Source organism: Sus scrofa, chromosome 9 (assembly GCF_054392235.1).
Source record: "Sus scrofa isolate SSC_HxYL_T2T_F1_AM1 chromosome 9, Sscrofa_HxYL_maternal_Yorkshire_Landrace_v2.0, whole genome shotgun sequence".
Lineage (NCBI taxonomy): Eukaryota > Metazoa > Chordata > Mammalia > Artiodactyla > Suidae > Sus > Sus scrofa.
Genome location: NC_139391.1, coordinates 121,800,208 through 121,816,021, shown reverse-complemented (window position 1 = coordinate 121,816,021; position 15,814 = coordinate 121,800,208). Strand labels below are relative to the sequence as shown.

At 39.9% G+C, this 15,814-nt stretch overlaps 1 protein-coding gene and 1 long non-coding RNA gene across 4 annotated transcripts in view; both read right to left on the bottom strand.

Moving 5' to 3' along the window:
- Positions 1–15,814, bottom strand: part of RABGAP1L (RAB GTPase activating protein 1 like) — a 657,995-nt gene that overhangs the window by 45,175 nt on the left and 597,006 nt on the right.
- On the bottom strand, positions 6,808–13,998 carry LOC146400139 (uncharacterized). The gene is made up of 2 exons (XR_014816313.1): positions 10,318–13,998; positions 6,808–9,486 (listed from the first exon to the last, which is right to left on the bottom strand). It is a non-coding gene; the product is annotated as an uncharacterized LOC146400139 (long non-coding RNA).

Genomic DNA, 15,814 nt, shown 5'->3' with positions numbered 1-15,814 from the left:
GACTGTCCACTTGAAAACCACTGGAAGGAACATCAAGTGCTAGAAAGGGAAGGGTGGCAAACAAGCTGGAGAGGTGTTTATGATCTGGCCTGAGAATACAGTTGTCAGTTTCTAAGGGGATATCCACCCAGTGACAATGCTGAATCCTTAACCTGCGAGGCCACCAGGGAACACGATCCTGAGTTTCAAACAACCGATTCATAAATAAACTTGAGGAGAGAGTAATTAAAATAACGTCAAGAAAAACTGCTATTTTTAATGTTCTAAAATATTTCAAGAATTTATTCTATGAACAGTTTGGATCTGAGGATAAAATCAAGTTTTTTTTTTAAATTGTCTTTTTTTCCACTGTACAACATAGGGACCCAGTTACACATACATGTAAACATAATTTTTTCTCCCATTGTTGTGCTGAGAAGTAAGTATCTAGACATAGTTCTCAGTGAAAATCAAGTTTTAAACAAGGGAAAACCCATATGCTTCAAGAACAATTATTTAAGCAATAGAGTTTCTGTCCACTATTGTATGTAGGGTGGTTTCGGGGTTAAACGTGAAAGCTTGCTCTGTCAAATACTAGCTATGTAATTATAGAAGCAGATCATTTAAAGCTTTTACTCAGAGCCTGAATTATTAATTTTTTAAAATGAGGGTATAATGCAATTAGCAATCCCTATGACCATGTCTCCTCCTATGGAGCACATAATGCATGCCCTGGCCCTGGGCTTAAGCATTTAACATATTTCATATTACTGAAGTCTTACAGAGTTAAGCTGGGTTTACCATGCCCATTCTACAAAATGAGTACACTGAGAAGACTACGTGACGTGCCCAAGGACCACAGCAATGACTGGCCCCACAGACCTTTTTGATATCAATGGGAAAACCTTCCCTGAAGTAGGTTACATGCCTGTCATCTATTCAGCACCCAGAGATCTCAACCCCAGGACCCTTGCTAAACTGCCTCCGTCGTCGCCTGCCGCAACTAACTGAGCAAATCAACTGCAGGATAATGGAGACACTTTAACATCTGACTGGGAGATGATGAGCCCAGGATATCTGCCATCTTACATAGTAGAAAGCGGGGGCTCAGAGGAATATAAACACCTTCACCCTGAACTTTCTGGGCAAGCTATAAAAAAAAAGGGAAGGTCAAATAGACCCTGAGGTGACTGAACCAGGAGTTTAACTCTGGGAGAAGCCTGCTTAAAATTCCATAAAGTCTCAAGAGGGAACAGATTGAAATGATGTATTTTCCTCCTTGCCCAGCCTTGTGGAAAAAAAAAAAAAAAATGTATGGAGGCATAAAACACCTGGGAGATTTATGGCTTAAAGCAAATTACCTTAAGGTATTGGAACGGGATGGAGCTTAGATGGAACATTTTTTGAGGCCTACAGCTTCAGTGAGAATGCTTTTCTCTGTGTATTGTTTCTTATATTTCCTTGATTCTTTCTGTTCCCCCCACCCCCTTTTCACGTGCTGATTTGGGTACTTTTTTTCACCCACATGCAGCTGTTGCAACTGGGTTATAACAATTCCTTCTCCTGGTTTTTAAATCTTTTTTCTCAGTTTCTTTATACTTCGAGGAGAGAAAAAAAAGACATTTTGCCTGTTCTTCTTTCAAGCAACACAAATCCTTATCTCACAATATTGGTTAACCTCCATTTTAGGCTAAAATATGAAAATTCTTTTCTCTCTGTAAAAATTAAAAAGCAATGATATCTTAAGTCAGTATACCATATTGGATGCTTTTATTTCTTCTAATAGGAGGTGCTCAAAAGCCACTATAATATCTCATGTAACATATTGCAGCAGTAAATGAGTTTTTTCGTTAGAAATGTATCACTTAAAATGTTTATTACAGTGTTTGGAAAATAAAAGAATGATGACCAAGTGCTAAAAATTAAGAGTAGGGAGCTCCTGTGTGGCTCAGCGGAAATGAATCTGACTGGTATCAATGAGGACGCAGGTTCGATTCCCGGCCTTGCTCAGCGGGTTAAGGATCTGGCATTGCCATGAGCTGTGGTGCAGGTCACAGACATGGCTCGGATTCCAGGTTGCTGTGGCTGTGGTACAGGCCAGTGGCTACAGCTCCAATTCGACCCCTGGCCTGGGAACTTCCATATGCCATGAGTGTGGCCCTAAAAAGACAAATACATATAATACATGAAATGTGGTCACATGTTGAATGGTATTGGTCTGATTCCAGGGAGTAGGTTAAGCAGATATAGTCTACAAACTGAGCCACAGAAAGCTGACACAGCTCTGCATCCAGAGTGAGCTAATTAAGCTTATTTAAAACTAGACAGAGAGACGGGAGGAGAAGAATGACAGGAGAGCTAAGGAGGCCACTGTTCTTTATTACCATTAAATGCCACGTTCATTAGGATAGTGCTGGCCTTGGCACTGCAGGACGCTGAGAATCCTGAAGCAGTGCTTTTATGTCAGTTGTCATTGGCAGTTAGGCCAAACATTAATATATATCTCTTGCTAAAAATATTCAAAGTAGGCAGAAGGTTATAGATACTTATGCTGTAAGAAATTTAACTCAAAACGAATAGACCAAACAGTGGCTGTATGAAACAGTCTTGAGTAATTCTATTCTTCGGAGAGACTCACCTTCACTATACCAGACTATCTGAAAAGGAAAGTAGTGGGAAAGAAAGAGAATACTGTATTCATCACCTTTAAAGGTAGTGAGTAGGAGTTCCTGTCGTGGCTCAGTGGTTAACGAATCTGACTAGGAACCATGAGGTTGAGGGTTTGATCCCTGGCCTTGCTCAGTGGGATAAGGATGTGGCGTTGCTGTGAGCTGTGGTGTAGGTCACAGACGTGGCTTGGATCCCGAGTTGCTGTGGCTCTGATGTAGGCCAGTGGCTACAGCTCTGATTGGACCCCTAGCCTGGGAACCTCCATATGCCACGGGAGCAGCCCAAGAAATGGCAAAAAGACAAAAATTTAAAAATAAATAAAATAAAAAAATAAAGGTAGTGAGTAAGTCCAACTTGTTGGAAGTCATTAGCAACAGTATTAAACTATGAGATGAGTGCAGGGCTATGTTTTTTTTTTTTCCATTATGACTTATTACAGGATACTGAATATAGTTTCCTGTGCTATACAGTAGGGACCTATTGTTTTGAATTGCCATTTTTACACATCAACTTTTTAACATAGGAAGAAAAATGCATCCCTCCTTTGCTTTTAAAAAAATCAGCGTTTCCATTGTGGTTCAGCAGTAACAAACCCGACTAGAGTGAACCTGAACACGAGGATTCGGGTTTGATCCCTGGCCTCGCTCGGAGGGTTAAGGATCCAGCATTGCCATGAGCTGTAGTGTAGGTCACAGACATGGCTTGGATCCTGGGTGGCTGTGACTTGTGGTGTAGGCTGGCAGTGGCAGCTCCAATTCGATCCCTAGTCTAGGAACTTCCATATACTATGGGTGAGGCCCTAAAAAGCAAAAATCAAAAATATTAAATAAATGAATAAACACACACGTATGGCCCCTCAAGAGGCTTAGTCTGGCGGGGAGGCAGTCTTAAATAATAAATATGCACCTACAAAGTAAGGTGAGCGCTCTTAGGGAGAAGGTGGAGGGATAACAGAGCACAGGGCTCTAATTTTGATTGCTTCTTGGAGGAATGACAATGAAGCTGAGCCAGTGAAGAGAAGGGAGGGAGAGTACTCCCAGCAAAGGGAACGACGGGCACCAGTAGGGAAGAGCAAGACCGGCTACATAATTTGCCAGGACTAACACAAAATGAAAATCAAGGCCCCTTGTTCAAAAAATGAGAATTTTAACACAACAAGAGAGCATTGCACCAAATGCAGTCACACAGGTCACATGCCCATGAAGCCGGCTCTGGGAAGAGGGATGCAGCTGGAGGGACTAAAGGCAGATGGAGCACCGTGGGGAGAGAGATGGCTAGCTGAGGCTGAAGAGGTAGGAGAGGTACACGGGGACCAGCCGCAGGGACAGGGCCTCCAGGGACCCAGCTCACAGACCAGCCTCCTAATGTCACCTTCACAGTCCCACAAACAGTTACTAAAGAGCTATTGTGTAAGCCAGGCTGTTATGAAAGCACTCTTCTGGGTGCTAAGAGGAAGACAAAGACGGCAGTCTTCGCTTTTAAGCAGCTTACAAATAATTCTATAATTTAGGGTCTAGAATGTAGTAAATTCCACAAGAGAGTATAAGCACCAATTTGTGAGAGATTCAAGGCATGAAGATTACTCATTTGAGGTGGAGAGTGTAAAAACCCAGACAGAAGGACTTCAAAAAGACTGAAATTAGCATTCCTCTGCCTTTAGAGCCATGGTTGGCCACATCATTGTGGAAATAGCACCCACACCCAGCACTCTCTTATACAGTAGGCCCTGAATGCTATATGCTTTACGTGTATTAATTTATTTAGCCTCACATCTATGACGCAGGTGCTATAATTGTCCTCACTTTACAGAGGAGGAAACAGAGAGCCAGAAAGCTAAATAACCTGCTCAGTGTCACCGAGCTAGCAAGGTGGGGATTTAGTCCAATCCAAATAGCCCAGACCCAAAGTCCTTGCTCTAAACTACTATATATGATTCTATCATTTTATTAACATTGTTCTAGTTTGCTTGTTTTAAAAATCTATACCTTATTCTTTTAAAATTTTTTCTCTCTGGTCTTGTGCTGTCACTTTAACCTTTTTATGTACTCAATTAGCTATATATACTGCCTCAAACTGGCCAAAAGATACAGAACAAGAAAAACAATTTTCTTAAATATTTCTCCATCTTTATTCACTAGAGCCAGAGTTGTCAGAAACAGCAACGTGAGATACATTTAGGTAGGGATTCCTGAAGACGACATAGACAATGCCACATTCCTCTGCGACTGATGACAGCCCTGATGCTTTGTACCAGTGGCCCACTAGAGCCGACAGAGTTATGGACCATTACTACTTACTCCTTGAGAACTCAGAACAATGAATTAGTGGAACTCCAGGAACCAGACATTGGCTCTCAGTGCCCCCATAACCCAATGCCGGATCCACTCCTTACAGAATTGGGAAGTGCACACATGTGCTCATTGATTCAACAAACATCTACTGTACAAGGCACTATGCCAGATGCTACATGGGATGCAGAGATAGCTATGACATGACTCTTTCGTTAAGAAACTTACAATAAACTACAGAATCTGATCAATGCCATTATAGAAATATGAGCCTCATGCTATTTTGGTTTAGACAAGAATGTTTTCACAAATTCACGAAGAAATTTAGGACAGACTTTAAAAGGGAGTTAGCATATAAGCAAGAATGGTCTTGGAGGGAGCTTTTGCTATTGGACATTTGCACATGTCAGAATTTTTCTTTTCATCACCATCGTCATTATCATCATCATCTTCTTTTTCTGGTAGTTTGGTAGATATTAATATCCTCCAAGGACTGGCGATAAGCATGGCCATAAGTCTCCTCCTCACTACCTTTCTACCAGGCAGGAAGCATCATTTGTTAGGTAGTAGCCTACAAGCTCAGCAGGTTCAGCTGCAGGTGCCATCCTGCAGGTGTTAGACTGCTGCCTTGTCAGAATCTTATATGCCCTCCATGCAAGACTAGTCAGGCCTATACAGTATTTCTAGCCAACCATATTTAAAATTACTTGACGTCCTTTATGGTAATTAGAAAACCCTTTAGGGTATATTTAAATATAAATAGGTTAAATTTATAGCCATTGTCTCCTGACTAGGGTTTTTCCAATGCCAGCCAACTACCCACAGACTGCAGATTTCCATATCAGGGTGCTTCAAATATTAGTCAAGTCCAAGGTATAGACTAAAACTAACACATATTATATCACACTGTGTAGGTTTTAGCATCTTAATGTAAACTGCAGAGAGTAAAACAGTAGGGTAGGACTGTAAGAGCCACAGAGGGGCAAGACAAGGAGGAAACAGTTTATTACAGCTTCTTTCTTTCCTCACTCCATAAAGGAGTAGAAAGAAAATGCTGTAAGCAAAGTCACCGGGCTAAAAACATGGGCCTACTGACTGTGCCGGGCAGTTATATTTGTCTGGGTGAGGAGCAGGGTGCCTGGTCTATGGCACCTGCAGAACAGGCTGGAAGAATACACTGCAGCCAGATTATTAGAAGATCTAGGTCATCGCCAAATTGATGAAAGTGTGAACCTATTTTGGTAGTTGCTAATTCAGTGATCATGTTTTCTCAAATAAAAACCAGGTACACAGTTTTAACAGATGTTTGCATCCATTCTGGATATGTGAAGCCATATAGAACATGAAAGAACATAAAAGACTAAATTTTTTATTGTTTTGGTAGCTAATAGGATCTAGAAGGTTGAATATCTGGCATTAGAACTTTTTTTTTTTTTTTTTTTTCCTTTTACAGCTACACCTGAAGCATACAGAAGTTCCCAGGCTAGGGGTCAAATTGGAGCTATAGCTGCCAGACCACGCCACAGCCACAGCAATGCTGGATCTGAGCTGCGTCTGTGACCTATGAGGTAGTCTGCAGCAACACCAGATCCTTAACTCACTGACCACGACCAGGGATCAAACCCACATCCTCATGAATACTAATTGGGTTCTTAACCCACTGAGCCACAATGGGAACTCCAGAACTATCCCTTTTTCAAAAAAAAGTTTTGCCCCAGTAATGATAAGAAATCACTAAGGTTTTCAAATAGGGCAACAGAAAGATCACAACTGTGCTGGTAGGAATGTTTATCTGGAAAAGGCATATATGCTAAACTTATCCCCTTTCTGGGGGGATAAAGAAAAGGAATAGGTGGAAACTGAAAGAATATTTAGTAAATGATGAAAATAGTTTAGGAGGAAAGGTCTTTGTTAAAAAAGTGATAGTAGAAATGGAAAGAAAGGACCATTAAAACCAATAAAAGAGAAGTCTTTAAAGCAAGTCTTTCCGAGTCATTTTGGTTATTAGACCAAGTGATTCCTCTCCTCCTTAAACTTCTTTAGAATTAGTCTATACCACTCATATAATAACCACATATGGCTATGATGGGGTATGAGTTTCCTTAACTCAATTAGGATGCCTTAAGGCAAAACAACAACCACCACAACAAAAATCAACCCTGCCTTATTTAAACAGGTATCGCCTGCTTTAATCTAACACAAAGCTGAATATTCAGTGGATGCCTAATGCAGATTTGTTCAGTTAAGTATATTCTTAATGTCTCATGGTTCAAATGGATTTTGCTAAGCAGTTAAAATATTGGAATAAAAAATGACAGACGAAGACTATGCCCATATATTTTCCTTGAGTATGAGTATTACAGGAGATATGTGATGACACAGAGTTGATAAGTAGAAAGACACAGAAATCTGCTTAACATAGGATATTTTTGTTACCTAAAATGAGAAGACTGTGATAACCAATTAAAAATGGCAGTTTTCCTTGATATGTTTGACAGAGCCAATAATTACCTTTGCTCTGTGGGGCAATTTCTTTAAAGGAGTGCATAAGAATGAGACTATTTGAGGAGGCTTTTTAGGCTATGCAATCATATGCTGTTTCCTAAATTGAAATTCACTTATTTAATCTTGGAGGGAAAGACATAAAAAGAAAGTAAAAACATCATGCATACTAAATGCTGAACACATATATATATTTGACCATCAATAAGAGTAGGTCTAAGACGATTCTCCTTTTGAAAAAAGGTAAGATCAAAGTAATTTTCTAAAAGTTAATCAAATCATTTTTATGTGCAGAGTAGATCAAATAAGAATATGTTTGCAATTAGGCTTGGCCACACAGGTAAAGGAAAGGCCATGAGATTAGTGAGTTTTTTTCCTTGCCTGTTTAAGGTCCATATATTGCTATTTACAATGAATGATTGTTCCTCCAAAGCTTGGAGTGGAATGGCCTTTATGTTCCCATTTCCACGGAAACTGTGAGGAGGCAAGAAATATACGGTATGGGGAAATGTATATTTCAACCCTCACTTCCTTTCCACCCATCTAGCCCTCCTCATTTCCATGGGAACAGGAATTGAAAGACCTCTGGCAGCTGAAAGCAAAAACTCACTCACAGACTGCAGCTGTTTGAATGTCAGCTGAGAGCTGCAAATGACAGTTTATAGCAGCTGTTAAAATTTTTAAATGATGTTTTCCCTAATAAATTCCCCACTGTAATAATTTTCAAGGGGGAAAGTGACTACATAACAAGCATGAGGAAGAACACTCAATGGGATCTTTTGAGGTTTAGTCTGTTGCTGTCTTTCATGATTCCAATATCATATATCATCTTTAAAATAAATGACTGCGACAGGATATGCAGAGAAATGAAGAGTTTTCACCACGTCATCGATGTCATAAACTCCTCCAGACGGCAGACGTGGAAAGGTATGGAGGAACCAATTAAACGGAGTGAGGACACAGAAAAGGAGAGAGAGGGGGAGGGGGATCTAATTTAATTTTTAAAAAGGATTTAATCATATTTTATCACCAGAAACTATGGGAAGACTGTCAACTACACCTAGGCTGGAACACCGAGTCTAATGAAGTTGGTGGGAGATCTAGACACAAGCATTTGTAAAGAATTCTATAAACGCACAGCATTACATCCAAATCACCTTGGTTGGAGTTCAAATGGAGAGGTAAACCCATTGTTTTTTTTTCCACTACTGTAATTGAAAAGGACAGGCCAGAACTTGTTACAGACTATCCATTTCCCCTTTACATCCAAGGGCTTTAGAATAGATGTGACTTATGGATGGAAATCTGTGTTATAAACTTTTGGCTCAAGGGGAAACACTCTCTTCAATAATTTGAAATGAATGCAATCCTTTTAAACATTGGTGAAGGTTGAGAAAGACATAAAAATAATTCTTTTTGTTTTACATGTCAGTAACTCAATTTTATCTCTGAGGTACTTTTTCACTCTTTTTGGAGAGGTTGTTATTCCAAATCGTTCCCTATAGCTTGGCTTCTATTCACACATGCCTCAGGCAAATACAAAAATGTGAACCTCATCTAATGGAATTCAACAGCATGATGTTAAAAGTATTAACCAACAAGATAAGTAGAAATATTAGAACAGATTTTTGGGGGCCTAGATGGGCTTCTTATTCTTACCACCACCTCCAAGGTGGTATTTCCACAACAAGAATTTAAGAGTAAACTATGGAGGAGCTCCAAGTTAGGATATCTGGTTTTCATTGTTGATTCAATGGAAGTCTAATTCTGTTTACATCAAATAGTACGTATTGAGAACCTATGATCTAACTCCAGGGACTGGTAATATCAATATTTATGAATAAGACAGTTTCTAACTGCCAGGTATCTAATTTATTTATTTTTATTTTTTATTTTTATTTTTTTTGCCATTTCTTGGGCCGCTCCTGCGGCATATGGAGGTTCCCAGGTTAGGGGCTGAATGGGAACTGCAGCTGCCGGCTACACCAGAGCCACAGCAACACGGGATCTACACCACAGCTCACAGCAATGCCGGACCCTTAACCCACTGAGCAAGGCCAGGGATCGAACCTGCAACCTCATGGTTCCTAGTCAGATTCGTTAACCACTGAGCCACGACAGGAACTCCCAGGTATCTAATTTTTAAATGAAATATTACTATTTCAGATTAACTTTAGGAAAAAAATGGGGAGTTCCTGTCATGGCCTCACTCCCTAAGTTAAGGATCTGGTGTTGCCATGGCTGCGGCATAGGCTGGTAACTGCAGCTCCAATGTGACCCCCAGCCTGGGAACTTACATATGCTGCAGGTGCGGCTCCCAAGAGCAAAGCAAACAAACAAAAACATGGCACTCTCCTTGCCCATCCTTCACTGCTATAGACCTTGATGTCCATGAGCGATGCCCTGAGACTTTATAAATATCATTTATAGGAGTTTCCATCGTGGCTCAGTGGTAAGCAACCTAACTAGGATCCATGAGGATGTAGGTTTGATCCATGGCCTTGCTCAGTGGGTTAAGGATCTGGTTTGCTGTGGCTATGGCGTAGGCCAGCAGCTGCAGCTTCCATTCAGTCCCTAGCCTGGCAACTTCCATATGCCGAGGGTGCAGCCCTAAAAAGAAAAAAAAAGAAAGAAAGAAAAAAAAATCATTTATAATGTAACATATGACTTAAGCTATAAAATGCAGGTTATAATAGTTGAAAAAATGAAAGTGACACAAGGTGAATCTATAAATATGGAACCAAAGTTATTGATAAATTCTGGCACCATCCAGTTCTCTGCAAATACTTTTTTCTTTGTGGAAGTTCCTGGGCTAGGGATCAAACCCACGCTTCAGTTGTGATCTGTCCCACAGCCATGGCAATGCTGGACCTTTAACCTGCTGCACCACAAGGGAACTTGCATCGTTCTTTTAAGCAAATTTTTACTAATATAACAGTTAAGATAGTTTTATGAAGCACTTTGCTGCCTGTGTAAACTATACTGTGACATAGGTTCATACTATGAAATTTGACAAGTTAAAGCATGCTTTAACTTGATCCAAATTGCTCATTTCTTGATCAAACTCATAATTCCCTTGGCCGTCAAGTCTTCCTAAATACTACCATCAGCATTAATGGCTGGATTTCTTTTTGGAAACATTTTCCAGCCAGAAACAAAGTTAGGTTGAAATCAGGATCCTGAAAAGACTGGGCTCATCAACTTGTTTCTTCCTCAGCTGCACAGGGCACATGCTGATAATCAGGATTTTTGCAAAATTATAAAATATTACAGGGTCATGGTTCTTAGGAGAATCTCACAAAAATGTTGAATTTAAAATTATGTATCAAACTTTGAAATATCAGGTTTCTCAAACTTCCTTTCTAAATGTTAATGATTTCTTATCATACCTTGTCAAGAGATTATTCATAAATGCCAATATGTGAACACCAGACAAAATTAAGCCCAAGTTCATATTAAGTGATTTATTTTATCTCCTAGACTTTGTAAATTTGAATGGGTATGTATTTATGTTGTTTCTAGTCCGGAAAAAAAAAATCAAAAATATTATACTTAGATATTTTCAAAACAATTATTCACTTGAACTGAGAACAGAGAACCCAGAAACATTTACAAATAGTTTGTGAAAAAATTAGTAATAAAGGCCTTCTTTGAGAACCAAGAAAATTAAAAATCAGAAATATGAGTCACCTTTTAAGAAGGGAATAAGTTTTAATTTAAGGGAATCTTTAATATGAATTGAAAGTATTTTTAATTCAGGTACTGTTATAATTATCCCCTTTTGCTGACAGAAAAGCTAAAGGATACAGAATATATCTGGTCCAGGAATCTAAGCAAAGAACAGATTCTCTGATAATCCATTTGAGGCGAAGATCAAAATATTGAACTGGCTATGCTTTGTTCTCTATTAGTATAAATATAAATTTTGGGGGGCTTACTTTTTCATGCCATTCAAGAGAAAAAGATATTTTCATAGTGATAACACCAACAGTGCACAAGGATTGTGTAAGCGTATTTTTGATGACTGCAGAAAACAGAGCTAGTACAGGAGAGTAATAGTTCATTCATTGTATGTTCTTATATGTTAAGTAACCTTAAAAAATTAAAAAAAAAAAAAACCTACAAACTCCATTGCTTTGATATTGCTGCTACCATTCCTGATCCCTGCTTTAAGTGTTTCTGTTAGGCTTTAATAAAAAGACTTCGAAACCAAAAAGACAAAATAAGGTTTAATTCTTTGACAATTTTATAATTTCCCCTAGAGGACTGGGCTTAGCACAGACGGCGAATTGAACTGGATAGAAACTCCAGTCTGACCCAGATGCAAGCCCATAAATGCTGCAACGCCTCCAAAACCCTAAACACCATCCCCAGGCACACCCAACAACCCGGCAATCTTCATTAGGCAAGTGATAACCAAAGAAGATAATCTATCTTCCCTGGGGCAGTGGGCCTCAAACACCAGTGAGCATCAGAACCTCCTGGAGGGCTTGTTAAAGCTCACCTTATGGGGCCCTAATCCCAGAGCCTCTGATTCAGCAGGTCTAAGGAAATTTTGCACATCTAAGTAGTTCCCAAGTGATGCTGATACTCCTGGTCTAGAGAACACACTTGGAGGACCTCTGCTCTAGTCTGCTCTCATTGGGGCAAATTCTTGAGTTCTCATCAGTTATCCAATTTCCTTTTGTATCCAACTGATGAAAAGAGAGTTCAGGGTGGCTTTGAGCAGGTAGACTGGGCCCAAGCGAAGTGAGAAGGGTAACCATGCAAGAGGATGGCCCTGTGTGGGACATGAGTGTCCGTGAAGGGTGAAGAGAGCTTACACAGAGAGGGAGCCAGGCAGGGATGTGTTGTAGCCCAAGTGGAAGATGTCCACCGGAGAGGTGCAATCTGACTTGGGGGGTCAGAGCCCCAGTGGAGTGAGGAAGACATCCACACAAAGCAGAAAAGACAGACTTGTGCATACGAGGGGACTCATGGAATAAGTTAGAGATCCAGATGTCTCAGTGTCGGAGAAAGTAATTATAATAATGCCAAGAGAGAAAGCTAGAATGAGCCCTGTAGTGCTGGGTTGGAAGTGGAGGTCCAAAGTCAGAGTTTTGGGGTACACAGTTAGAGAAATGTAGTTGCGTGTACATGTGTACATATTCCCTAGTTCTGTCTGCTGAGGGGGCCTAGAAGCAGTGATACCTCTGTTCCCACGCTAGGGATTGAATCAGAGCTGTAGCTGCTAGCCTACACCACAGCCATAGCAACACCAGATCTGAGCTGCGTCTGCAACCTACACTGCAGCTGATGGCAACGCCTCATCCTTAACCCACTGAGCAAGGCCAGGGATTGAATCCCTATCCTCATGGATACTAACTAGTTGGGTTTGTTACCACTGAGCCACAATGGGAACTCTGTAATGATACCTCTTTGATGAGCATATCTACTGCAAAGATTTCGGTTTCTAAATATCATTCTCTACTAAAGTGAACCAGCACTACTTAAATAAATACCTGATTTCAAGGCTAGAGCCTGGAAAGCACAAGAAGAGCCCGGAATACCTTGCTGTTTCAAAAGCACGTTATGCTCTAGAGAGTAACGGGAATTTGTCAAAGGGACAGAGAAGTCATCTTGGAGGAGCTCCCAGTGGCCACAAAGGGGGTAATATGAGCATTAAAAAAATAATGATGGTAACAGAATAGAATGTTAAATAGGAAATCACAAGTCCATATAGATATAAGTTAAATAAATTTAAGGTTTGATTAGGAATGGGATATTTACACAATTTCAAATCCCTCCCCATTAAAAAATATTATTAGTTATGCAGGGGAATAAAGCAACTTTACACAAAGAATCTGGCAGGAACCACTGTCAGTCAAATGGTCAAAATGAATACCACCAGTAATGGCACAAGTCAAAATCTGATAGAACAAACACAATGAGAAAAATGGAGCACCACCTCTATGATAGTCTGGTCAAAGTGCATTCCCTAAATCTAATCATGAGGAACCAGCAGAGCCATCAGACACAATCAAACTGAGAGGCATTCTACTACGTAATTAAGCTTGTACACTTCAAAAATATCAAGGTTATGACAGTTAAAGAAAGACTGAGCAGCCATGCCAGACTGAAGGTGTCTAAAGACAGAGGTTGAACACAGGGTCTGGCTCGGAGTTCATCTTTAAACAATTCTTTGAAATAAATGGATAAATATCTCTCTTTGAAATTTTAAATAAAAGGACTGACCTTCCAGAGTGGTTCTGATATAAAACTACCTGGAGAAAGGAGACATACCTGATGCATTCTCTGGGTCCTTTCTAGTTTACCAATTCTGTCAGGCTACTCTTCTATTATGCAGAGCACGCTGAATAGTAGAATTTGAGTGTGGATAGCTCAGAACTGCACTGGACTGGTAAATAACCACACACCAAAGAACCATGACCGGTCTCAGGAATGCTGACTTATAATTTAAGTCTTAACTGGATAGCAAGAAGGAACATCTAAAAATCTGCATACACCTGGACACAAAAAGGGAGGCAGATGAAAAACGTGTGGTACTTTCATGTGGTACTTCTGCCACCTGATTGCAGGCTCCACCAAGAAGTAATCAGAAACAATACATTTACATGGGTTTTTTAAGTTAAATACTATTCTGGTATAATAGAGTCACCTTTTTTGCTTTATACAGTGCCTTGGGGACTGATAGCGAGTAGTAAATGCACATCTAAAGTACTATAAGTTTATTTTATAACAACCTGAGATGACTACAGATTACCAATTAATCAGAGTCTCTCACAACTTTAAGGCAAAGAGCTACATATGCTACCCAGATACAAAAATTCCCTGCCTTCCTCCGTCCCTCATAAATACTCCAATTGGCTGAGACAGCTAATTTTGGTTCAGTATAGCTGAGTAAAACACATGACAATAGCTGTCTTCCCGAATTTTTTTTTTTTAAATATATAAGTCTTGCCAGGGCTGAAGGAAGCTTTGATTTGGCTCAAAGCACTGGCTTCTATTAAGCTTGAAAAGCCGCTCAAAGAAAATCCCTGAAACAGGATCAGCGAAAAAAGCATTAACTGTTAGAAGCCATAAGAAATGACTTCCCTTATTCAGAGAATCCAAAGCCAGGCTTAGAACCAGAGTATGAGAATATCAGTCTTACCATTAGCACTAGGGATTCTGAATTTTATTCTTAAAATATAGTGCAAAAGTCATCCCATCACCTTTCTCCTTTAGAAGGAATGTGAAATGTTCATCACATAAGAAAGTACTGAGTTTCACTGGACACTTTCTTTCCCACTACCTAGAGCCTGGCCCAGAGGAGGTACAAGCACATTGTGAAATATCCTGGGAATAAACAAAATTAGGCATGAAAAACACCTACATTGCTTGCTTTATCTCCCTGCTTTAAAAGAGGGGTTGATGGAGTTCCCATCGTGGCACAGCAGAAAAGAATCTGACTAGAACTGTGAGGTTGTGGGTTCGATCCTTGGCCTTTCTCAGTGAGTTAAGGATCTGGCGTTGCCGTGGGCTGTGGTATAGGTTGCAGATGTGGCTCGGATCCTGCTTTGCTGTGGCTCTAGTGTAGGCCAGCAGCTATAGCTCCAATTCAACTCCTCGCCTGAGAACCCACATATGCTGCAGGTGCGGCCTTAAAAAAAGCAAAAAAACAAAAACAAAAACAAAACAAGAAGGGTTGATGATGGGATTTTTTTTTTTTTTTAATGTTTCTGGCTAAAACCAAACCCAAACACCATAAAATCTCACTAAAACTGGGTTTAAAAAAAAAAACATAATGGAGTTCCCGCTAGGAGGTAATGGGACTGGCGGCGTCTCTGTAGTGCCAGGACACAGGTTCAATCCCTGGACTGGCACAGTGGGTTAAAGGATCTGGTGTTGCCGCAGTAGGTTTCAACTGCGGCTCAGATCTGATCCCTGGCCCAGGAACTCCATGTGCCACAAAGCAGCCAAAAAGGAAAAAAAAAAAAAAAAAATCCCCACTTGCTTAGTTGAAACAGACAAATTCCTTTACTTGCTTTGGTGGTTTGATGTTCATCTGAATTTCAAAAATGCACCCACTATAAGATTGTTGTTAATTTTACTAGGTATGATATCAATATTTGAGTTATGATTTTAAAGTTCTTATCTGTTAAGATATATACTTAAATATTGATGAATGAATAACATGTCTGAAATTTTTAATTCCCCAGCAAAACAAGTTGAAGGAGAAATGAAACAAGAATAGCAGGAAATTGATGGTTTCTGGAGCTGGGTGATGGGGACGTGGATATTCATGGCACTCTGCTCTCTACTTTTGAGTGTATTTAATAATTTCCACAACACAAATTAATACATATGCAAAATAAACAGACTCACATATAGCT